The 26,856-nt window shown below is 38.1% G+C and overlaps 1 protein-coding gene across 1 annotated transcript in view; it reads right to left on the bottom strand.

Moving 5' to 3' along the window:
* Positions 1 to 26,856, bottom strand: part of PTCHD4 (patched domain containing 4) — a 195,323-nt gene that overhangs the window by 167,118 nt on the left and 1,349 nt on the right. The gene's annotated exons all lie outside the window — the stretch shown is intronic.

Below are 26,856 nucleotides of genomic sequence, written 5' to 3'. Positions count from 1 at the left end.
AATCTTTAAGGTCCTCACCAATCCTAAAATTTAATGATGCTATGATTTTAATTCTTAATTTAGGAACATGCATGGGTCAGTCTCATACAACTGAGGCCATGCCACTCACAGGATAATCAGGATGGCTTATCAATCTAAGCAGTCTAATTTTGTCTTTTTCCACATTTTCCTTACTTTTTAATTTGCTTTCTTCCATTTTTATTTATAATAACTCTATTTTCATTTGTTCTGGAGATGCAATAACGGATCCCTGATAAGTACTTATCCTAACTTTGCCCTTATAACACATGGAGTAGCAAAAAGCATGGTCCCCAGGGAATCCTTTCCCTCCCTCCCTCAGTGGCACCCATACTGGGAGTAAGTCTTTTTTGTCTCATGGGAGTCAGGAACAAAAGGAAAAATATCAAGTGTGACCTGCTTTCTAGTTCTCATCAAGAGCAAGTTATAATGATCAGGTATAAATGTGAGGGTCAACAGGATGGTTCTAAATTATGAACAATGACTGTTTTATGAATAACTTTATATCTTGGAAAAGAGTGGGTTTAGAGTAAGGAAGAAAAAAATAAAGCATATTTATTGTGTGTACTCTATGCCAGATGAGTTGGTAGGTGCTTTCCTATGCTTTAATTCCCTCCACCACTCCATGAAATGGATATAATTCTTATTCACATTTTACAGAGAGAAGTCAAGTGGCCTGCCCAAAGCTACACATCTACTAAGAGGTAGAATCAAGATTCGAATCCAATCTTCTAACTCAGAGAGAGTACCCCTTTAGCCCGCCCCCCCGCACCCGCCCATCCTGCTTCAGTGCTGCTCCAAGAAAGAAGCAACATCTCATTTTGGTGAAGCGTGGATGAGAGGTACCATTATTTTTAAATATTCTGAAAATTATATCTTTAATATATATAAAAATCCATGGTGATGATCATGTCAGATATCCATTCTGAATATCCTTTTTTTAATGAAAATTCAAATGTCAACTCATTACAAGTAAATGACTAGTTTCGCTGGATAACAGTGAGATGAGCTTTGTTTTAAAAACTAGTTTCTAGGGAACTTAGCAGTGTCAAGTTCAGTTTTGTGAGTAAAGCCATATCTCAGAGATTGTGGGTTTGGTTCCCGATCACTGCAATAAAGAGACTATCAGAATATAGCAAGTCAAATGAACTTTTGGTTTCCCGGCACAATCAAAGTTATGTTAGCACCATACTGTAGTCTTCTTAATGTGCAATAGTGTTATATCTAAAGAACAATGGACATAGCTTAATTAAAAAATTTTATTGCTAAAAAATGCTAACCATCATCTGACCTTTCAATAAGCCACAATCACTGATCACAGATCACCATAACAAACACAATAATAATAAGAAAGTTTGAAATCTTGTGAGAATTACCAAAATGTGACACAGAGACATCAAGTGAGCAAACGTTGTTGGAAAAAATGGTGCCAAGAGACTTGCTCAACAAGGGTTGCTAGAAACCTTCAATTTATAAAAAAAACACTGTATTTATAACATGCAATAACACAAGGCACGATAAAATGAGGTATGCCTGTCAACTGAGAAGAAATGGGTCTCAACTGGAAGAGACTATCAATTTTCAGAATAGAGTATCAGCCCTGCTACTACCTCCTCTGGTTTCCAGAAGTGCTCACCCTCCCATAATTTGTAATATAGGACATCAGCTCTTCAGTTCCCTATCAAAGCACGCAACTTCAAACGCTCTGAAATCCAACTCTTACCAAAAGCTTAGCTAAAAAAGGTAACACTTGGTGGAGACTGCATAAGGGACACGCTGCCCACTGACTGTTGAATTTGTTAAGATCTCTCCTTGTTACAAGTTAGAACACAACAGGTCTACATGCCTGGCCCTCCATGGGTTAGCAGTCTCACAGAACTTCCACCATTAAAATGTTTTCATGTTATGTTCTCATTTTTCATCATAGGTTGCTGATAGCCACAGCTACATACACTTTCCCCACAGTAAACTGTATACTGATGTCCAGTATATCAATCCTTTAAGACTCAGTGATAGAAAAGACTGGTGAAATAGTATTTTTCCTGCTGTGAGGGTCAAGATTTTTTAGTTGTATCTTTGGGGATCCAGAAAACTGATCTGGATTTGAAGTTTAAGCTTTAGCAGTCATTCGATCACAACTGCTGGCTTATCTCTGTTTTCTTCTTTTATCTTGTTTCTTTGATCTTTTTGAAAGCCATTTGAAATTATTTATGAATATTTTTGTAACAAGTGAAAATTCTCAGAGTGTCTAGGGCAAAAAAGCAATATACTAAAAATACCTTTGCTGATTGGTATAGTTTATGACATGCACAGAAATATTGAAGGATTGATTAGAATCTTGGTGGGCAAGGTCATAACTGTAGGAACCAAACAAACTGGTCCCTCTTGAAGTTCACACACCAAATGGTGGGGCTATTAACAAGAGGCCAGTTATATGTTGTTAGGTGTAAGCACTTTCTTCTCTTCTTGTGGATTAACTCCAAGAAAAGAAAGAAACAGCTGTCACTCCTGCTACCGCCACCCATGTTGACCAGTTTTAAACTCAAATCCAGGCCCATAAACAGGAGTTTCCCAAATGGGAGTCAGGATGGCTCCACATATAGTTTCCTATTGGGCAGAGTGCAGAAAGACAACCACCAGGAGCCGGGAGCCAGATTGGTGTTTGAGTTCACTCTTTTTAAGCTTTGTGCCCTTGGAGAAATCACTTACTTCCAGGAATCTTATTTATTTGATATTGAAATGAGGATGGCTAATGCAAATGCAATTCAATACCATAGAAATGTCAGCTCCAACCTAAGTTTGGGCTAGCTGGCCCCTGCTGCCTGTAAAACAAGTCCTTCAACGGGGCTGAAAGGTGTGATGGAAATATCAGTTTAGCACTCCGGATTGAGAAATGGAAATTGACTAGCATGAACATGGCTGCCCTTTCCAACCAAATCACTGACCTAATCTTGTTTTCCTGATGCTGTTTGCTGGACCGCTCTTTCAGGCAACTTCCCCAGGCCACTGCATTGCAGTTTCTTCCTTCCTATTTTTCTACCCTGCAGTTCTATTTTGCAGTTTCTAGGTCTTGCCTTCATCAAAACACTAGGCAGACATCTGACACTGTGGACATTTAATAAATATGACATCAATCAATAAAGTAATTAATCAGAAACAACTGCCAATAAGATCAAGCGCTGCAAACAGTTGCCTGTATTTTCTCATTTGTTTAATTTTTATCCAAGGAATAGTGGCCAGAAGGGAAGACTGCCAAATTGTTGTCTACTCTGATTTCTGATGACTGTCAGTGGCGTTTAGTCTAGTTCCTTAGCTAATGTATTAGGTATACTTGTTGAGTTTCTACTACTGTGTACTGAACTGAGGGACAGTATTAGTGAATAAGGTGAAAATATGAGGGAGCAGATACTACAGTTGGGACAAATTAGAGAAATATGAGTACATTTATAAAAAAGCCTGACGGGATAAGGAAACCCACATATTAAAGGTATTCACTGCTAGGGAGGCATGCACATATCTTTAATATAGATAAATATGCACAAGCACTTTTTGTCTTTGAGGTTTTTTTCATTTCAATAAATTTCCATATCAATCCCAAGCCTTCCCAGAGTGGTTTTCTAACAATTATAATTTTCTGATCCAAGCTGTTCTTTTCAGCATCTATAACAATATTAGTAATGTCCAGATGCCAATCTGAGGCATACACCTCACAGAATCGCTAGGGGAATATTATTCATTCCCTTGCATAGTATTTAATAATTCTTTTCACGCTGAGAGACAGCCTTTTCTGATGTCCAAAATCAGAAGACTAGGACTGGGAATGTCAAGATTTTATTTCCTCACCATGTTCATCTTAGTTTCAACGCTTTGCCTCTAACACACTTGCACTTTCTGTACATTTCTTCATTATTAGTTTAAGTCATTAAAGTAATACCTTATATTGCAGGTTTGCCATAAAGCATGCTTTATCATGTATGCCATGGATATGATCTCAAATCCAAAGTGTTACCACTCCTTAAATTCAAATAAATGCCTGTGCTTGCTTTTCTCACTATATAAAATGTCTCTAAGAAATGCCACCAAAAATAGGTGCCGAGCTCTTAACAATATTCAAAAATGAAAAACGTGCTTCCAGATGCCAAGTATTTATAAAAGTGAGGCTGTCTGCCTCCTCGAGGGGATATAGCTTCTCAGATGCACTGTAACCGTTATATCGAATGCTTCGGGATAGAAAGGAGAGATGCTATTTAACCCTGGGAGGGACAGAAGCAGAGTTTTGGGGCTTAGACTTTTATCCCCAAAATTTAGTCTTCAATGTAGGAGAACTAGAACGCAAAACTCATGGGTTTGAAGGGAAGAAGAGGGAAAGGAATAAAAAGGGGAACCTCATTATTCCCGACTGAGCCTGACTGCAGGGCCCAGTATTAGTCCTATTTTATGAGACCTTTCTGAAGGGGAGTTTAATGTTGCTGTTTTATGTATTTTCATTAATATTTTAATTTTTGTGCTTGCATCCTGAGGCATTTTCATGAAGGCAGCAATTTTAGATATGGAAGACGAAGAATATAACATTTTTTCTCCTTGCTGCCACAATATTTTAACACACAATAAAGATACCCTCATTTCTTTGGGAGCTAGGCTCTTTTCATCTGTTCTTTCAGTGCGGGGATCTTTTCTAAACTGAATCCAAATTTGTAATACAAATCTGTAATACATTTGTCTAATGTTCTTTATAGATTTGAGTCTTCCTAGTCTAAGTGCAGTTCTAGATGTTGTATTCTTGTTTTGTTTTTTTAGATGTTCCATTCTGAAGATTGAATGAAAACAGATATATAAGCCAAATTTGAGGTGAGGGTGTCTGAAACTCAGCAGAAGAAAGATGTGATTAATTATTTTGAAAAAAAATGACTTAAAGATTACTAAACTAAGTGCTGGCAAACTAAAGCCCACCAACCAAATCTGGTCCTTGCTGGTTTTTGTAAATAAAGTTTTATTGGTACACAGTAGTATGCACTTGTGTATGCATTGTCTGGAGCTTCACAGAGAAGTTTACTGACACCTTGTCTAGAATATGCCAGACAGGAATCTGTATGTTCCAATTTTATTCCCTCCTACATTTTATTGTGCTTAGAATTTTTTTTTATTGAAATGAGTAACTACGAATTTTGAAAATGAACTTAGGAATTTTCAGGTTTAAATTTCCAAATATTTTTGACATGCATTCCAAATGACAAAGTCCTCAAAATCCTGTCAAACAGCATTTTATTAACTGAAATGCTGTCAAGTTTCAATGTAATAGCACCATAAGATTTGGAGGCCGCAATTCTAAGCAGAATTTGCAAACAGAATTTATATGTTGGTATTTCTGCATCAAAACTTGGAAAAGACTTATGATTCCATAATTGCAGAATATGCCCCATTCCTTATTTAAAAAATAGAACTGCTACCTATTTCTCCTGACCTTTTACTACAACCTTTCCATCTCTGCCATGATAGTTTATTATACGTTGTCAACTCTGCATATCATCCATACATCAATCATAGGAGGAGAGGAATATCCTAAAGATTTCACACCTCTGGTTCCAGTCAGCCCTGCATCCAAATCATCCAGAGAAGAAAGCTCCATGTCATGTTTCTAAAAATACATTTTTGGGCTGATAAATTTTACTAACAACCTTTAGAATTCGAAAGATTTCCTGAAGCTTAATAATTTACTGCAGTTTAATTCTGTTCGCTCTTCTAACTCAGCAGAAATGAGAGAACTCTCTTGATCTCATTTAAAGATATTTGTAATAGTTATAATATTTCTAAAATTGCAGGTTTGATTATTCCAGCAATGGCTTCACCCACACAGGATGGTTCATTTTCAGTCTTTTTGTTCTTGAGATGATAAGAGATCTTTGGTGCCCCCACTTTAGAGATCCCTACAATTTAATCGTGTTTATTTTTTAAAATGTATTCCTTCCCTTTAGAGAATAAACACTAAATTTACTCATTGCTTATTTTGGTAGAGTTACCAAAAAGTGTTTCTCATTTCAATCCTTCCAGTGATCTACAGGATAGTTCCTATAATTATCCTCATTTTAAATTGAAGAAGCCACAAGTCTTAGAGAGGTAATGTCATTTATCCCAGTATCACACAGCTAGTAAGTGACAAGGCCAGGATGCCATCCTAGATCTGTCTGATGCCAGAGATGGGGTTTTTGTCCACTGAATTCTGCGGCTTGGAGGGCAGGGATTGAGTATAACATGCCTTTGTTTCCCCCGAGTTCAGCACAGGCTTTGGCATATGGGATAATCTCACTAAAATGTATGTTGAATGAATGAATGGCCAAATAAAATCTGAACGAGGTGTTCAAAGCTTATGCAGAAACATTAGCTATATCCTTAGCAGTTGGCGTGTCTTGGTTTAGCTGTGACTGAGCCAGTCTGACTATTTCAGAATTTGTTTGAACACCATTCAGACATTTAATAAAAATGGGAAATTAGAGAGCAAATACTCGCATTTGCAGATTAAATAATACCAGGGAACAAGTAAATGTAAGTTACTTGGGAGAACAAATCAGAACATCACTCTAAAACTTGCCATCTCTGAACTAATTTACTTTAGCTGATTTCCAAATCTCTTCCCTCATGACTGGGGCCTTTTCATCACATACTGTTGGGTTATTGGTTCCCAGATATTCACCCACATTTAAATTTGTTTATCTTACTCATTCCTATTGGAGCTGCTCCTTTACAGAAATAAAAGAATTCCAGATGCAAGTGGCTCTGTTGGGAAGCCCTATTCCTATAAAAAGTTTTGAGTGAACTTACCCAATCTCTTTTGAATGGAATCCAGGCGGATGAAAATTGTTAGTCATATTCCCAGTACCATGATTTCATGTTAAATTAAGGAAATATACATTTAATTGGTAAGATGGGTTGATTAGTTATAAACTAGTATTTTAATTGGGTTCATGATATTATCTTTAGGGATCCTTGTTTTAAAGGTCTCCAGCAATTTCCCCTTCCCTTCCACTGTGTACTTCTGAACTTACTGATATTTACATGGGGACAGCTGTCTCAATTGTTCTGACTTTTGTTTTATTTTTTTTTTAAGGATTGCTTATTTATTTGAGAGAGAGAGAGGGAGAGAGAGAGAGGGAGCACGAGCAGGGGGGAGGAGCAGAGGGAGAGGGAGAAGCAGCCTGCCCGCTGAGCAGGGAGCCCGACGCCAGATGTCCCATATCCCAGGACCCTGAGATCATGACTTGAGCTGAAGGCAGACACTTAACTGACTGAGCCACCCAAGTGCCCCTGTTCTGACTTGAAATAATGCCTATCTTATCATGTAGCATCACATCTGATTTATGATACAAGTTGTCACTTTTCAAATCAAATAAAATGCACATTAAATGAAGTTTCCCAAGGAAGACATCTTTGAAAAATAATAGAATGGAGGCTTGTTTGAATTAAGTGCTCCTGTTTAGGGTACATTAAAGTGAGCTGTGTTATTAGGAAGCTAGAGTAGCTCAAGTTATATTCCTAACTTCTGGAGAAAAACATCATGAAGGGAAAAATAGTGTGGATGCTCATAAAAGCTTCTTTGACACCACTGCCATAAACTGAATATTGCTTGGGATGTCTTGGATTCAGACAGAGCCTGATTATCGGGTTGTCTGACCCATGGGTCCAATCACCAAAATGGCTTTTTCCCCTTTGTTCTCATGAGATGAGGAAAGACTTCAGTAAATGAACCCAAACTGAGATTTTGCTTGATAGAACACACCCTCCCTTCCCGTCTCCCCTGTTCTAATGACTACAATGTCTTTTTCCAAAGAACATAGCTGTTACAAATCACATCTGGCCAATTTCCAGTTGGAAAATTCAGTTTTTATCTATCTGTGTACCCTGAGAAAATCTCCCTGGATGAAGAACTAAATGATCGTTTAGAAATTTGTGTTGCCTTGATAACTGCAATGGTTGCATGCAGACTTCTTCGATTGTCTTTTACCTTTGTCTGTATTTACTCTCAGTGAAACTAAAGCAAAACCACTGAGCCTGACCAATGGAAAAATTGGGGATTTGGTGGCTTTGATTGCTTATAGCTTATGCAGTCAACCACTCAAGCAGCATAGATTAAAACATAAAAATTGTTGCAATCATGGAGCATTATAGATTCTCATTAGAGTCCCACAATCAAGAAACTTGGTCGAGAGGAGCATACAGGTGTAGTAGCACACATATGGACCCTATCATATATGAAGAAAAATAGAGTCTCATTAAGATGTAAAATGGGTTTTCTGCTAAGAATGTTACCTCTTTCAGGGCACAGAAATAGAAGTACTAAGATTACTAGTTACCTGAAAAACGTGTTAGAACTACTATGGAACACTGTTCTAGAAGCTGTGCATTCTGGAGATTTAGTGCAGCTTTGAAAGTCTCACGAAAATCCAAGATGAGCCTGGGACAGGTACTAGGACAATTTGGACTAAAATAGATTATGCAATAAATAGCCAAGTGTGAGAACAGAACTATTAATGAGAAATGTCATCTATTTTCTACGAACTGCAATGAAGCAGGTGGTCCTCCTGTTCCACGCTTACCTTTTGATTTCTGAGGGAAATGTTTTTTAGAAGGGTCAAAATACTGCACTTGAAAAATGAACTACAGGCATGAGGGACACAGGCATAACTATATAAAATGTAGAAAGGCTCATTTTTCTTAACTGAATTTCATAAAATTCTCTCAGGGCAACCTATCTTTCCTATGTTAGGAAAATGGGGGAAAAATCAGGTGAGCAAACAGCGTTCTCTCTAGAGCTTCTCCTAAAGCTGTGAAGGGTGGCTTCTGTGATTTAGCAGGCCTTTCCCCCCTTTGTGCCAGGGACTAGGTTTTGCAATATTACCTTGAGGATTTAGCATCTCGGCTTGGCTGTTTCTGACTCTCCAAAATGAGGAAGATGAATTATTTAACATCCAGGAGGCGCCAGCTGTGTTCTCTCCTAAAGCTGAGCTTCCCCCACCAGTGGGATTTACAATTGAAATAGGTTTCTAATCTAAATAGGACTACAATTTTGAAAAGTGAACAAGACTACAGAGTTTTTCCTAAGTGGAGGAGAGATATTAGAGAGCATTTCTTACTGGTTTTCCCTGGGCACTTAGAAATTCTCCAGAGATTATAGCCTAGTGTCTTGCTAAGTAGACAGACTACTCTTGATATGGAAGCACAACTCTGAGGCCACGAAAGAAGAGGGTTTATAATATGCAATAGGAGGAATCTGGGTTAAGTGCAAAGACAATTTTCCTGATGGTTGGCATTACAGGAGAAGAGAATCTGAGAACTCTTTCCCTTAGTGTTCACAGAACCAGAGAAGTGGCTCTCGATGAGGAGCAATTTTGCATCCCAGGGGACATTTGGCAATGTCGGGACACATTTGTTTTTGGTTGTCAAAACTGGGGAGAGGAACAAGATACTACTATGTCTCATGGGTAGGGGCCAGGGATAATGTTAAACATTTTATAATGCACACGGCAGCCCCTCCCAACAAAAAGTTATCAGCCCCAAGGTGTCAACAGTGCCAAGGTTAAGAAACCCTGACCTAGAGAACTTACACATTTTCTGAGTTCTCTTAAATGTTTGCCTACTATAATGAACTGTTAAGGAGTGCTTTCTGTGACTCTAATTAGCCTACCTGGGCCAGTTCTAGGAAATAAAATAATTCTCCCTGTTTGTTTACTGAGAAAAAAAATGCTGGTTTACCACCCAAATGGGTGCACTCTAAAGATGGGTTCTCCTTCCATCCCAGGTGCTCTCCCTCTACTGCTCCAGCTGATTCCAACCTTTGTTTTTGGAACTAGCTCAAGTCCCACTTCATCCCAAAAACCTGAGGGAAAGACAAAGGTGATCCATGGTTCCTCTGGACTCCTTCCTATAAGTGGTAATGTCTGCATACCTCACTGGGCATTGACTACCTCATTTACTTACTGGACATATGTGACAAGGCAACTATGTTGTGAACTTATCCAACCAAGTCAACTAAATTGTAAATTCCTTACTGGCAGGGATACTGATTCTGAGACCCATAATCTATTACCAGCTTGCACATAGTGAGAAGTCCAGAATCGTTTATTCATTATATGAGGATGAATATTCAATATCTTCATATATTCTGAGTACCCTCAGAGTGGTAGTTATTAAGTAAAATTAGAAGGACTTTGGCTGCCAGTTTTCCCCAGTCTAAATTGGGGCAGGAAGAGATTATTTAAAAATTATATCAAATATGTTTCTATTTATAATGGTTCCTAGTCTACAAAGCCAGGATATGGACTTTGATTTCTGGTCTTCATAAAAACTAGACATCAGCATGACTTATTAGAAAAAGAATTATTTAGGGTCATTCTATGTTGTTAATAGAAAAAGGAATAATGGAATATCATAATAAAGAGAAATAGTTTTATAATAGAGAAATGTCATGGTATTAGTCAGGTTTATTAGGGCTTCAGAGGAGTATTCCAAGAAAAGTGGCAGAAGTTCGATCAATTAAGTGAGGCGCACATAAATTGAACTTAATAAAACTGCCTAAATTGCTTTGGAAAAAATGCTGTAGGGAATATACTTTTATTAGTTCTGGGTGAGGATGAATTTGATGATACAGTGAATCCTTTTCCACTTTTAATCTTGAGTTTCCCATGAAAACCATCAGGAATAACTTCAGAAATGTTATGTGCAGCTGAACTAATGATTGAAGGACCTATGTGGTCAATGTGTGGTCAACAGTGTAGTAGTAAGAATGTAGGCACCGCCGTAAGAATTCTAGCTCCACTCCGGTCTGAGTGGACTTCGACAACTACTCAGTCTCTGTCGGTGCACAACCCCATTATGTGCTAGACCTACTCCCAGGGACCTACACCAGACATGCCATGGGCTATCCTGGCCTCCAAAAAATTCAGTTCTCCAGAGATGAAAGAGACTTCTTGAACCTGTGGTCTTACTATCTCCAAATTAAAACAAACAACAATAATAAAAACCAAGAGAACTGAAATAATTACTGAGATAAGTAGAGCAAAATAAAAGTGTTGCTACAGGAGAGTCAGATAAGTATATCTAGATTTTCTGTTTATGAAGATTGAATTCAGCGGGCAATTATTTAATGCTGCACTTCACTTTGCTAATACAAAGAATCCTCATGAAAAAGGAAAAAGGCACAGTTCCATTTTATGTTTCTCAACAAGGAGATTCGGAGTCCTGCAATTTCTACACAAACATTAACTCTCAGAAGCACACATTGAACATCCTTCATTCAGTGAAAGTGAGAGATATCTTTTGCAGATTGTTTACCCATTGTGTTCTGGAAAGATTTAACGTGACCTTTTATTAATGATATAAAAGTGATTAATTTGTTTAATGGGGAATAAAAATGCTGATTTAGCACCCAAGTGGGCACTAAGTCAGAGACATTTATCAAACCAGATATCACCCAAAACAAAAGTAAGAATTAACTCCTTATTCTTTGTAATTATTAAAAATGCTCAGCATTTTAGCTGTGGTTGCTTCACAATTCCAACATCTTAGTAGTCGTTGCTTCACGATTTCTACAAGTCTTGTACTTGTATATATGCTTCATTTTTGCTGGTTAAATAATCTCACGATTATCTTAACAGTTACTATGCATCAGGGAGGAAAGACCTGAAGGTGGGATGATTTTTGGGGCCATGGAAAGTTCCACTATCCAACAATCTTCTGGCCAGGTCTTGTTTGTGATTAATAACCCTCATGCTTTTTCATCTTGATATTTCTTGGTCCATACCCATAAAATTTTCCTGCTTTGTATTCATTTTTTAAGTCTATAACATTATTAGGATTTTATGCTGACTTCATAACCTTCAGAATAACTGATCAAAGCAAAAATATTTCCTTCCTTATGGAGAGCAGCTTTCCATTGACCTCAATTTTAATGAACATATTTTGAAAAGAAAACATTTATTACCAATTGAAATAGCGTCTCTGAAAGACTTCTCCCAACAGTAAAGAGTAATTTTTTTTAATAGAGCACCTGAGGAGGCTGAATTTGATATAAAGCCCATGTTGGATTATTCAAAGCTCTGGATCATTTGACTCACCTTTAAGATTCAAGTTACCACACTGTACTGATTACTTCCCATTTAGTTGTCTTCCTTCTTCACTAGACTAGGTTTTTAGAAAAGAGGATCTGTAACTTATCTCTGTAACACCGCAGCCTCGTGCAATTTCTGAAAGAATGTAAGCATGGAATACATCTCTATTGAGAAAGGCTATTCATTGAGATCAGCCAGATACAGAGAGAAGGAAGTTTGGAGCACGGAACATACTTGCATATCTTTGTAAAGAATGGAACATATGTGCTTAAGACCCAGAAGACACATCAATTTCCCAAACTTAAAAGTCTGCTGAAAACAAAAAGCCTGTGAGGTGGAGAATGAGGTCTATGTATAAGAGATTATGTAGCCGGAGAGGAAAAGGCCACGAGAATATAATGACCATTTGCAAGGTCACAGGTAGAAGATGATTAAAAAAAAAAAAAACAACTAACCAAAGATCATAACCACCAGCGTTCTCCTTCTTCACTGAAGGAAGAACAAATAGAAATACCTGTTTTAAGAGATATGAGGAATAATTTTCTTCAAGAGGGACATTAAATAATGAATAGATTACTGAAAGAATTTATATACAATGAGGCTTTCCAAAATGTGTAGAATACTTTCCAAAATTTCTCTTAATGAAGCCTTATGAAAATATATGCACAAAATACGATACTTAGGTCAGATTCCTTTAGAAATGCATGCCACAATTACTGAATATTTTTTAGAACAGTAAATAAAAGAGAAATCAATTCCCTGTCTTATATGCCTCTGCCAAACATAAGATGAGTATGGATTCAACTTTCTCAAATGCTTTTGCTTTTTGCCAAAGATAAGGTATTTAATATAATGACAGGAGTGGGGTACCAAATGTTTAACTTTCTTTTTGTGATATATAACATCAAGTTTTCAGTGGCCAGTGGCACACATCACATCATTCATATGGACTAGGAAAACATCCTTTTTACCTTTTTCTATCAAGAGATTTATAATTGCCATTTAAAAATAATAAGCAAGGGAGTATATGATTTGTGAATCCACTAGGCTGCTAATGGAAAAGCTCTCCACTGACCCAAGAAGGGTGCTTAAATTGTTATGGCTCCTATGTAGCTGAAACTACTTTAAATATTCATTGCACTTTAATGAACATACTTTTCCTTTAATTAGACATGGTGTTAATACTGTTTTAATCTGAATTGACTTGACACTGATCTGGGGAAGCCAGGATCTGTTTATGAATGTGTTAGAAGTCTCAAGCTTGCTAAAACTAATAGTTAACCTTCCCAGAACTCTTATGTCTAAAAAAGAAGTATAATATTATTTTTACAGGTGAAAAGATACAAGACATGGGATTTAGCTAAAGATTAAGTAAATTTTGGTTAAGCTAAGGCTGGGAATATTTTGAAATTCTTTAATATCATGCTTTTAATACTCAAAATGTGACAATTAAAAAGATCATTAATTCACTTGATCTTTCATTCATTCAACACATATTTATCTTCCACTATGCACTTATCAAAAGGATGGGCTAGCAATGGATAGCATTAATGAATTAGTTACAAGGTAGCAAACAATGACCGCCTCATGATACGAAGGAATTTGGGTTATCCTGGTGAAAATCAAGGAGCTAATAACAACTTAATAAAAAGTGGAAGTCTATTTCAAGTCCTAGTATTATACTTCTTTGAACTGTCAAGATTTATTATCTTTGGCTCTATCACCATAATAATATTTATCATGTGCCTACAGGTTTTCTTCATTAATCTCCTTACAAAAATGTATTAAGTAAGCATGCCTTTTAAAGTGTCAAAGGATATATTTTCCTAATGACTAGCAATCCAGGACATCTTTGGAGCATAACAAATTGATTAAGACATCACATTTCTGGCCGGTCAATACCAGATTAAGGAATTATAGGAGACGATGAAGTTGTTTATTTAGTTAAAGAGCTCTCATGGAGGCAGTTTACCTGGTGGGGAAATGGTACTGTGATTATTGGTATCAAGGCAAATGCTCTTTCTTTTGTGATCTCAGACAGGGCCTGAGGCTGGGGTTCAGGGGAAACAACATTTCCCCCTTATCCTCTCATCCTTTGCAAAGTTGCTGGGTAGGATGGTGGGATCTTTCTGGTCTAAGGTCCTTCCATGTTTCTCAATTTGGTTATCCACAGCAATCATACAAAGACTTTGAAAACACAAATGCTCAGGCCCTTTCCCCAGAGATTCTAATTCAGTGGTCTGGGGAGGGGTTCCAGGGCATCATAGCATTGGAAAGTTCCTGGATTTTTTCTTTTGAGAATCACTGAGCTATAGCAAGTGAAAAGCCGTAAAATTACTTCATAATAGGATAAGCCACTAGCTACTCTTAGAAGCTTAATCTTGGATGTGGTCCTTAACAAAGTAATTTACAGCATTTCGTAGTTGGTCTATAAATAAATCAGGTCCTTCTAATTTGTATCCAGGGTTTTTCTTGGGACATCTGCTCCCCTGGAACTTGTTGACCTATATTTGTATCTTGCTTCTGTAAGATACAAATGCATCTTTGTGTTTTAAATGTATTTAAAATGTAAGAATCATGTAAGAAAATGTTCTTTTCCTACAGCTTCTGTTGACAAGCCAGAATATTTTGCTTTCTTCCTTAAGCCTATTAAAGATAGTGAAGATCAGTTCCAAAAACACTGCCCCAGAAACACTCTAAAGATAACAATAAATGAACAATTAAATAAATTATGTCACAGTCACTTGCCAAACTTTTGAGCAACCAATAAAACTATAATTATGAAATTGCTTATGAAAAAAATGAAAATAAACAGGATCAAAAAAGACATATACCATATATGACAACTATGTATCGTATAGTTAAAGACTAGAAATAAATCATTTATAGAATTGGTGAGTGAGATTGTAAGAGATTTTTCACTTGGTTTCCTAAACTTTCCTTGGTTTTGTTATGTTGTCAGATTGATATAAAAAATAGCTATAATTTATTAAGAAACTACCAAGTGCCAGAAATTTTGAAAATCTATAGAATGGATATTAATAACATGATTTTTTAACAGAAAAACTGAAGGACAAAGACACTAGGTAACATGTCTGAGTCATAGAGCTAGTAAATGACAAAATTGGATTCAAAGATTTGTCTGTTTCCTTTTTATTACCCTCTTCATCATTATTTAAAAATTTTAAAAGAGGGACTCAATCAATAAGGGCCCCACTTCCCATCTCAATCCATTAAGAAATAGGACCCACCTCAGTAAAAACATTTGTTGCTTTAGGCTGTATATTTAACATCATCAATATGTTTTCTGGTTACTAAGCTGAGGGAGATGGGGATGAGAAATGAGGATCTCTTATCAATTTAGTTATCAATTAACAAAATATTCTTCTATCAGGAAAAAGTCAAGTAGGATAACATCAGTTTATAAACAACTTTTTGAGATAAGTTAACTAAAAATATAAAGTTGGGAATTTAGTAAGAGACATACCGATAAGATGTGATTAGTTGATAAAAAAAAAGTCTAAAATTTCTCAGCCTGGAAAGGATCCAATTCTTTAAAAAGAATCCCCAATGTAAAAAATGGCTGGAAAGAATGAAATGATAACAAAAGTCATGTTGCTAATACAAGTTTTATGTGCCATTCCCTTAGAGAGATATGCTCTATCTATGAAAAGGGGTCATTAAACTAGTTCAGACCCTGAGCTTCTCAGCCCCCGGGAGCTCTAGCGGGTGTATGTCTGTCTCTGGGGGCACTTAACTGGTGCCCCACCATCCATGTCCTCATGCTCCATTACTCAGGCTCTGCCTCTTCCACCCAGGAATTGGCCCTAAAGAGATGACCCCACAAACTGCACTGTGCAAGAAGACCTGGTTCTTGGGAAGAGAGAAATGAAACACTAGAATTTTCTTGCATTTTTTTAAAGCTAGAAATATGAACCAGATATGGATCACTGACCTTAAAAGTCTTATAACCTTGAAGGAAAATAAGAGAGATTCTAAATAGCACATATACTCCTTCGTGCTGTTGTACGCATGTGAAATACCATGCTTCATCGTTGTTTCTAATGCAACATTTCATATGTGGCAGGGGTAACCTATCCTGTCTAGGGTTCAAATTTTGGCTTGCTAATATTCCCATGCTACAAATTTTCACTAATCTACACCCATCATCTACATTCTTTAATTAAATTTTTCTCTTGTGTATAAATATTCTTAATCTTCTCGTAGATAAAATATAAAACAAAAGACATTTCTCCTAAATGGAATCTTTATCCAGTGTAGTCTTTGGATAAGTGTCTTTTATTCGTTCAATTTTAATTTCACTAGCAAATAAACACTTGGAACTATTAAAACAATAAACATAACTTGGTTTCCTGTGGGCAGAATGTACAGATAAGATCATAGTAAGAAGAACTTAAATTTCACTTGCTTGTATCCTCACTTTGAGACAGGAACTCTGGCCCCTGAAAACTTTTACCCATGCATCTCTGGGAATCCTTCTGCTATCTTTACCACATCCCAAATAGACTTTTCCTGGTCTTCTCCAGCCCCTTGGTTGATTACCACTACTGTGAGTTAGCACTGATACTGGTCCCTGGGACTTTCTGAAGTCAGGGCTGTGGTTTTCAGATGTGATTCTGTGAGTTTTCATAATACGAGCCTGCTAGATAAAATACTGGACACCCAGTTAAATCTGCATATCTGATAAGTAAAGAAAGCAATATATATATAGGACATACTTATACTAAAAAATTGTCCTTTGCTTATCCAAAATTCAAATTTAACTTGGTGCCCTGTATTTTTATTTGCTAAATCTGGCAGCCCTACCAGGTGCCCAAGCCATGTCATGCTCCCTGCAGTCTCTCCTGAGCTAAAGTCACATGTGTGTTGTGTACAGGTGGAGAAAAAGTCTCTCTCTCCCTCTTCTGATGACTTCTTGGCTCTTTGGCCCAAAGCTGCATTTTTTGTGTCTCATATATCTCAGGACCACTCACAGACACAGCTCTCAGTGTCTTTCTGTGGCCATCTATCTTTAGGGTTTAGACACAGCCTAAGAATGTCAGACTCACTGGGGTGGGTTTTTTTCCTTGTTCTCTTAGAATTTCCCTCAAGGGCTTGCCCTACAGATCTTCTTATTGGCTAGCTCCTCCCAGGCAAGTCAATTTATCTAATGAAGGCTACCAGCTCTATTGGCTCCTGAGGCACATATAGTTTTATTTCAGCAGACTTGCAACAAATCTGTAATAACAGACTGTGATTAAGGGAACTGCCTTCGAAGTACCTCTAAAGTGCATGGAAGAGTTTTCTACCTTTGGAGGCACTTAGAGAAACTCCATGGAAAAAGTGGCTTTGGGGCCTCAGCTTTTAAGAAATGTGGGTGAGTTTGACAGTGTGAAAGAAATTCCAAGCAAAAGGAACAGTATAAATGGAGGTAAGAAAACAGGAAAGTTCAGGGTGGGCTTACTTTGATTTGGTGACAGCATATGATGTACTGTAACTTGACACTAGAAGGAAAGTTGGGGGCCTGGCCAAGGAAAGTCCTCCATGGCCATGGTCAGGAGATTGTAACTTCTTCTCTAGGCAATGGGAAGCACTTGTAGGATTTGGTTAGAAGAAAATATAATCAACAAAATATAATCAAGTCCTGTTACACAGACTATGTTCCAAGTGTGAGAAATTATAGGAGAGAGATTAGATTATCACACAAATAAAATAGGTAATGGGTAATGAAGGCCCAAGGCGGAGAGAGGAGAAAGAAAAGGAAAAAAAGAAATGAAAAGGAGACCTTGGTCTGAAACCTTGGTAATTCATTTTAATCAGTGGAGGAGGGTTTTTGTTTTTATATTTATTTATTTATTTATTTTTAAATTCTGGATGCCCATGCCTCTTCCAGACTAATTAAGTCAGAATCTCTGGGGATGAGACCTACATATCAGTATTTTGAAGTCCACCCTCACGATTCCTACACTCAGGCAAGATTGAACACCATTCTTGTAGAACAAGGGTTTTCTCACTTGAGTAGGAATCAGTCACCTACAGGGCTTGTTGGGTGCCACTCTTAAAGTTTCAGCAGATCTGGAATGAGGTCTGAGGATTCACATTTCTAACAAGTTCCTAGGTGGTGTGGATGCTGTTGGCCCAAGGACCATGCTAGGAGAACTCCTGGTGTCAGGACCCAGTAGTTAATTAGCTATTACTGTGTATATATGTCTTGGCTGGTTGGAGGTAGGGGCAAAAAGAGTTAATTACAGGTGATGGACATTCTGAGCCTGAGCAAATGACAGAATAGAGATGCCATTCAAAGAATCATAGATGTAGAAGAAAATAGAAACTTGGCTTGAATGAGAATATTGAGAGAATGGACAATGAAAAAGAGTGTTTTATGGGGGCCATTATAAATATGGGAGTAGTAAGAAGAGGGAGCCAGTAAGAAGTAGAGAACCATCAGAGATATAGGAGGAGAACCAGAACGATGCAAATGCCTCTAGGGGAGAGAGTGGTCAAGGCTACTGTACTAAGAATATCACAAAAATGTAACCTCCAAGATACTTCCAAACCCAGTGGACACAGAAACCAAGGTCCCACACTTTCCTTATCTGCTCTTTACTATCCTTGGCAAAGAGAGGTCACATTCAGAATGATAACCCTGGAGGCAGCTTAAGGTCTTTAGTGCAAAAAACAGAGGGATCTGTATCCTTCATACTGTGCTTACTAAGGAAATAAGGATACTACCATATGGCAGAAAGATTTTTCAGCCTTGCGGGTTGAAACAAAAAGGGCTAATCGGGATGAGGGCAGAGTATCAGCACTCAAGGAGTTAAGTCACCAGCATTTGTTAAGAATTCACAACAAACCGGGTGCTGTTCTAATGCTGTATGCCTTTCCTGCTCACAATGTGGTCCGTGGACCGTGGCATCAGCGTCACTTGCTAGAAATGCAGACTGTCACCCACACCAGACCTACTGAAACAGAATCTGTGTTCTTAACAAGATCCCCAGGTAACAATTAGAGCTTGAGAAGCACTGCTTTCAGGTATCATGAACTCATTTAACCTACTCAATGCTAAGAGATAGGGACTATGAGGAGGGAGCTGAGTTACAAAGAGGTGAAAATAATTTGTACAGAGTCAGAGAGCTAATGGGGCAAAGATCTAAACACAGACAGTCGACATCCATAGACCTGGATCTAACTTGTGTTACACCAACCCTCAAGAAAGTCTTACAATGGCCCTCAGCATCCTCCCCATCATCGCTGGAAACTTCCATCCACAGTGGCTCTCATCCAATGCTTCTAAGGTACATGTCCTCCCTTTTGTACCCTGTGTCTACCATCCAGCCCATGCATGTCAACTGCCTCAGCTTAGATCTCAGCTCACAGTCACCTCCTCAAGAAAACTGTTTCCAACACTCCAAGACTTGGTATTCCACTCATCCCATTCTCACAGCATATGTATTTTTCCCACCACGATAATCTGTAGTTATGAATTTATGTGATTTTTGTCTTTTTTACAAGGCTCAAGCTCCTGGACGGTGAATGCACATCTGTTTTGTACCCCACAGAATCTCCAGTGCCCAATACAGAGCCTGGCACGCAGCTGACACAATTGTTACCTGGATGAGTGTGCACAGGAATGGCTTTTGAATCAAATGTGCATCTTGCCCATATTAGCATGACCTTCAGTGACAATCAGAACCGAACGCTCTCTCCCTCCATGTAATTAAGAAACCCGATGAGGTGAAAGCACAGACCTGAACATTCAAAGGGAGATATAAACTTTGAGCCTGAACCTGAACCATCCAGGCAAGTCTCCATTTGCCATGAATATTCAAGGACCGTCTGAAGCTATGAGAACCTTTTGAACATATTTCGGCTTTCCAAAATCCAGAGCCTGTACTTTGCCTTCAGCCTTTGAGAGAGCGGAGGAAAGTCAGAGGGGCCCAGGTGAGGTCTCTCCACGTTGGGAGGGTAGCTCTGGAGGGAAAACACTCGCTGTTCTAACACAAATCCTATAACTAAACAGAGTTCATTCATTCTGAGTGCTGCTCTTCAGGTACCTTTCAGAGGCCCTGAATTCCCTTGAATGACAGAGAATAAGCCTTGATTTCAGTGAATGGCTCTGCCGTAATAATCCTGCCTGAGAAAAGCATGGATTGCAAGGCCACTTTAAAAATATGCTCCACGGTAATTCCGTGTTTCATTTTCCCAAATACTCTTGCTCCTATGGATAGTTCCTATACCTTGTGTTCTCATATTATATTAACATAATTAGGCTAACTAAGCCTTAATGTTGCTACTCTTGTGAAATAACTGCAAAGGGGCTTGAGAAAAATGCTGCTGATGTTTTTTCTTAAAGAGATGGTTAGATTTAATTTCAACATTTTTGGAAAATATTGAACGACAGTAATCAGCTTTAAGCTTAACCACGTGACAGGCCCGACTACAGATGATAGGGACGAGTGTTTCTCAGTGTGTAATAGCTGCTCACTAATTCTCCAGGCGTTTCTTCAATGTCTCTATCATATGACTCAATGATATGGCTACAGGCTCAATTACTCAATTTTCTTATGGGTGTTTTTGGTCTGAATTGACATGTGTTACTTTAGGCTCAGCCATGAATGAGGAATACTTAGGTCAACCTTGTGTCTTAGACCTGAGCTTCTCAAACTTTCAGATGCATATGAGTCATCTAGGGGCCTTGTGAAAATGCAGATTCCATTCAGGTGTGACCTGGGGAGTTTTCATTTCTGATAAGCTCTCAGGTGATATTGCTGCTGCTGGTCCATATGCAACACTTTGGGGAACAAGGTCTTAGAAAACAAAACAAAACTGATTTTGTGGTTTACAATGCAACTTGGCACCCTTATAAGCCAGAAGCATTGCCTAAATGTTGCTGTGTGCCAGGGCTGTGATGAATGTAACCCTATCCACCAGCATGCAGGCAGAAACAATCCAGAGAAATGAGTCACTTCCAGGATTTCACCCTGGAGAGGGGTCCCCCCGGGGTGATCTCTTTGACTCAGGGAAGAAACAGACCTGCTGTCCAATCTAGAGCTGTCTTATGCAAATCTAGAATCTTGGAATTTCCAGACTTCCTCTTTAAAAATATTTATACTGAGCACATAGAGAAGTGTTTGAAAGTATCTAGAATAGGTTTGAGCATATGTTGATCACTCTAAAATTGAATTAAAGGCAATGTGGTCCAATAATGATGTAATAGCTACTGGGTTAAAATGGAAAATACTCTCCAAATACAATATAAAGGCAAAATGTAATACCTTGTTTCAGTTAAATAATGTGTGTCATAGAAAAGATTAAGAAAACAACAGAGCTAATTATTGCTTAAAGTGGCAGGAGAAGCAAAGGAGTGGTTCATGTTGTGGCGGGAGTGGCCTTAGTTCTTCCTGTGCTTCTACCATGTTGATGTGTCTCTTCCACTTCTTTTCCTTACCCTTACCCCAAGCTCGTGGTAGTCCTACACCACTGAGGGAAGTACCAGAAGATTTTCAAAATGATTTTGATTTTCAAAAATGAAAAGAGTAAAAAATTATGAAAATTATTTAGTTTATTAAGAATAGGTCTTTGTTAAAGCCAAGGAGAAGGAGATAGACCCCCATAACAAGCAAGTCTTTTGCCCATTTGGATGCTCAATGTTGTAGGAGGTCATCAAGAGGACATAACCGCCAGTTGACCCATGAGCCGGACCTGGGCAATCAGAGGCTCCTCATCCCCTTCCCTGGCCTTGGAGTGTATGTTCTGTCCACTAGTCTCATAGTGGGAGACGTTTTCAAGGATGGAGTCCTGAGAGAGCAATGTGTTTTTGAGACCATCTGGACAGGTATGTGACTGAACCTAGTTAGGTCTCCATATAGACTTTTAAGATTCTTGCAGGCAGGTATAGAGGTCTACTCATCGTGGTGCTGCCCAAGACAAGCCTCGTAGGTAAGTTCTCTTGCTCATTACACCTGCCACCTTCCAATCTAGAGTGGCCTGCTTCTTTCTTTGGTCTCTCCTTGCTCTCTTTGTATGGGGACCAGTTTTTAAACCAGCACTCAGAAAAATTTAATTAACTAATCCTGACATGATGGCTAGGAAATAGATTTTACAATAATTTCACTAGGAAACTATGATTAACATCATTCGATAGCATAGTTCACATCTAACCAAACACGTCTACTTTATTCCACAGGAAAAAATATTCTAATATATATTCCCAAATCCACTGTGATGGTATTTATCTACTACATAGTGGAATGTTACAGAAGAATACTAGAACTTGAGGCCCAGACTGGTGATGAGACTTGTCCATTGTCACACAAATCTTTAAAGAACTGGCTTTAGAACTTAGATGTTCTGAACATTTCTCAATTTAGTCTGCATTGTATTATCCCATGCTATCACATCAATCATTCTTCCTGATGCCAATTTAAGACAAAAACACCCAAGCTTGTCTGGCACAAAATCCTCTATCTGAAAACTTGGGGCCACATTATAGGCTTCCCACTTGCAGTTGACCCTGGAGCCTCACCATTGTTTGTTCTGAGTTGGTGCAAAATGGTATTAAAGAGGAAATCATGTGCCAGTGAGAAATTTGCTAAACAATTTGTAGCAGGTTCCATGGCAGGCAGAGGGTATGAGTTTGTCCAGACTGGAAGTTTCATTCCCTTTTGGGTGAATAAGAGAAATGAGGCTTCATTTCTCCACCTTATGGACTGGTGACTCTGAGTGAGCAGGGGCACTATTGTGAAAGATCAGCAGTAGTCTTTTAGTGTGGATTTGAGATGGCTTGGGAATTACAGCACTAGATTTGTCTTAGTACAAAGGCCTGTTGTAACAAAGAATGGTGCAGGGTATGATAGGACCTAATATAGTATTGTGATTAAGAATATGAACTTTGGTATAGACAGACCTGGATTTAAATCCCAGCTCCAACATGTACTACCTTGGGAACCTCGTAGAAGTCATTTAACCTCCTGGTCTTTACTTTCCTTACCTATCAAATGAGAATAAAAATATTCCCCTGACTCATAAACTTGGAAATATAACATGGTGTGTATAAAACTCCAGTACCACATAGTACACAATGAGAATATTCAATAAGGCAGCAATGTTTTCCCCTATTAAGAGATAGAATCAGGAAGGTACGTTTAATCAGAATATCCTGAGATAAGATCCTGACATGGATGTCTAATAAGATACTAGGATAAATTAGGGAAAGAGGTCTATAGAATGACCTTCTTGGAAGTTTCTAAAACAATGTTGGTCCTCACTCTCCATGTTGGCTTAAGTTGCCCTTCCAATGAGATTGGAACTAAATAATCAGAGGCAACATCTTCCAAACCTTGAAATGTACCCAAAGAAACACTGTCCCTTATTAAAAAAGAGGAAAGTCTTTTTTTTGCTCCTGTTCTTAAGTGTGGTATATTGAAGCACAGACACTCTGGTTAAACATCTGTTCATAAGTGTGATATTAATGAAATTTAACAGGGAGGACAGGCTGCAGGGGAACCAAATCTGTTTCATTTCTTCCTTACCACTTGCTATGGACCACATTTGTCTGCTTCTTCTTTACCTGTGCCTTTCACCATGGTAAAATAAAGAACTGGGGACATGGAAATTGTTGCTTTCTTAGAATTAGCCAGATGGAAAAGTGAGGGCATGATGGCCTACAATGAGTAATACCACCTGCAAACACCTGAGCCACTTGAATAATCATGGAAACATTTCTTGGAGTCCAGAGGCAGTCCTTGCTTAAGGATTTTGAGTACCAGATTCATTTTATTCAAGAGCCTGGTTTCAGCAATATGTTATGTATTTAATTTAAAAATTCAGTCTGGTCACATTCTATTAACTTATACAATATGTAGGTTTACTAAGTGGAAAAAAAAGGCCTCTAAACCAAAAACACTTTATAGAAATCTAGAGAATGTAGAGAATACCTTTAAAAATAAAAGCATGCCACAGAGGTTTGAAAAGTGGTGATAATTTTATGATATCACAGTGCAAATGTACAAATTAATAGGCTAATCAATGATATGAATACTACCTACAAAGAATCAGATTAGGCTGGAGTGGGGGAACATAAATAGCATGCATAGAAGGAATATAAGACATGACCTTTGTCTCTAATCAGGGATATAATAATGGATATAATAATATAAATATTTTAATGACAGGTACACTTACAGAGTTCATATTACATAGGTGTAGGAATTGTAGATTTTGGCATCTTTTCTACACAGTTTTTGAAAATGTGTGTATGTTTCATATCTTCTGTAGTATCCTAAGCTGACTCCTGTTTTTTTCATACTAGCTTTATTTGAACCTCTGTTTTGAATTCCATGCCAGCCAAGTTTCTATGTCCCTGCTTCTCTGGATCACCTTGTCAAGATAATCATGTTTATCAGAAGTTCTAAACCCTTCTGTGCTCAGGAATATTTGGGTGTCTTAATAATATTTGGAAGATGCCCTTCCAATTGTCAGAACTGTTTCTGGCTACTTCTTTCTGTCAATCAGTGTTTACATATCTACAGAGGATCTCCAAGAACTGACCTACTGCTTCTTTCATGTCAAGAGATTGACAATTCCTACTCACATTATGCAGCCAGTGCTATTTATTTTGCATTTTCCCACAACTCCTGCTTCCCTGGCCCATCAATAGCATCTTCCATCATGAAAATTTTCCATATTGAGTTGGGAAGGGTGGTGATCCAAGTATGAGAGAGGAAAGCAGAATGAGTTAGAGAGCCATAAAATGTAAGTATAAAATTTCCCCTCAAATTGCATACACCAGAAGTTCTCAAACTTTACTACACATCAGCATCACGGGGACACCCTCTGAGAATCACTGCCACATGTGAATCAAAATCATTTCCAAATAACATATAATCCAAACAAAAGGCCATCTCATTTTGCTCTGTGCCAAGCTCTTAACCTAGGAGTCCTTGGAGACACTTGGATAAAATTCTAGGTATCCGTGGTACTGCACAAACTATATATTATATTACATTAACATGGGTGAGATTACCTCTGGATGCTTGAAAGGGCCTACTGCTCTCAAAAGAGACTCAAAGGATTCATTTTCCCGAACAGCTTCTACAACTCCCACTGACGCCATGCAGAGAGAGTCAAGCCAGCACACTGGATGAGGCACTGACATTAGAATGTAGCAGAATAGGGTCTACAGTTGATAGAGCCAATGTGTAATTCTCCTGTTCTTTTTATGGTTAATAGAATAATTTTACTATTACTACACTGACCTTTGTAATCAATTACTCCATTCTTCTTTGATTACCTACTGACTCCTACCAAGATGTAGATCTACCAACCAATCAGCCAAAAAGTTTAGATGGAGCACCAGTTATAGGCCTAGTGTGGTGTTGGCTCAGGAACCCAGAAATTGCAGAGTCCCTGCTCTCAGATAACTCTGGGTGAAGATACTGACATATATTACTTTTAAGCCCCATGAGAATAAGAACCTTTTTTTCTTACCCCAAATTCTGTCTTGTGGGCCTAGAAGAGCCCCTAGTAAATCATAGGAGCACAACCAATTATTAAATGAGTGAATCCAAGACCTCAGGGGTTTATTCTGAAATGTCATCATGATATTGCCAGGTAAACAAAATATTGGGACAGTGGCTGACTGGACAAACCTCTTACACCTGGAGAGTACTGCTGGATAAAGGAAATAAGGGACCCAACTAATAATGCATGTGAATAATCTGCAAACTTGCCTCCATAGGGAAAACAAATTGAAGCTTATGTATATGTAACAGTTTCAAACCTTTCTTTACACCAGATGTTTGGCATAGCTACGAACTCAGGTAACAGACTGTAGACTAGGAAGATCACCTCTCCACTGCATCCTTTTCTGTAGCAAGTGATAATGTTGACGGTAAAGGAGTCAGGTAACAAAAAGCATGCTGCCCAGCCACATATATTCATCATGCTTCCTTCAATAAGTGTGAAGCAGGCAAGCCCTTACCTAGATTTCAAGCTGATGAATGATCTGTCTAGTTTCAGTAAACCCCAGCGGACTGCTCACCTTTGTAAAGCTGAAACCCTGTCAGCCTCTGGATGCATTTAAACAAGGACAACATGTTAAAAGGAGGCAGGTTATGAGGTTTCCTGAGGTATCCCTAGTTTCTAAGTGCATTAAGTCCTCCCTCAATGCACAAAAAAGAGCCCTTTAACAACAACAAAAAAACCCCTGAGAAAGTTCTTTTTAAATCATGTATAGATGCTGACTATATCAAATCCATAAACAGAAGTATTAATGATTTACTATATTAGGCCATCCATTTATCCACACTGAGGTCCTTCCTATCCCATTATCTCTATGGAAGCACGTATATAGCCTTATATACATGAGAAGAAAGAAAATTCCTCCTTCTTGGGAAACACCTGTCTTAGGAGTTCTTGGTTCTGAACATGCACAGGGTTGAGCATACAAATGGTGCAGTGACTCTTTTGGAAGTCACATTTATCCCTGAAACTTCAGTCACCTGGAGACTGCATGCCTCATTGCCTGCAGCAGCTCAATCCTGACAGTGTAGAATGAGCTTAGAAATCTCATTTGAGGAACAAAATTTGAATTGAGAGTTTAAACAGCACAATATATTTAATGCTGAAATAATCTTTTTTTTTTGTAATTTTTGTTGACTGTAGAATTTCTTTCTTTCTTTCTTTCTTTCTTTCTTTCTTTCTTTCTTTCTTTCTTTCTTTCTTTCTTTCTTTCTTTCTT

Source organism: Neomonachus schauinslandi, chromosome 8 (genome assembly GCF_002201575.2).
Source record: "Neomonachus schauinslandi chromosome 8, ASM220157v2, whole genome shotgun sequence".
Taxonomy (NCBI): domain Eukaryota; kingdom Metazoa; phylum Chordata; class Mammalia; order Carnivora; family Phocidae; genus Neomonachus; species Neomonachus schauinslandi.
Note: the sequence above shows the minus strand (reverse complement) of the source record. Positions and strands in the feature narration are given on the sequence as shown.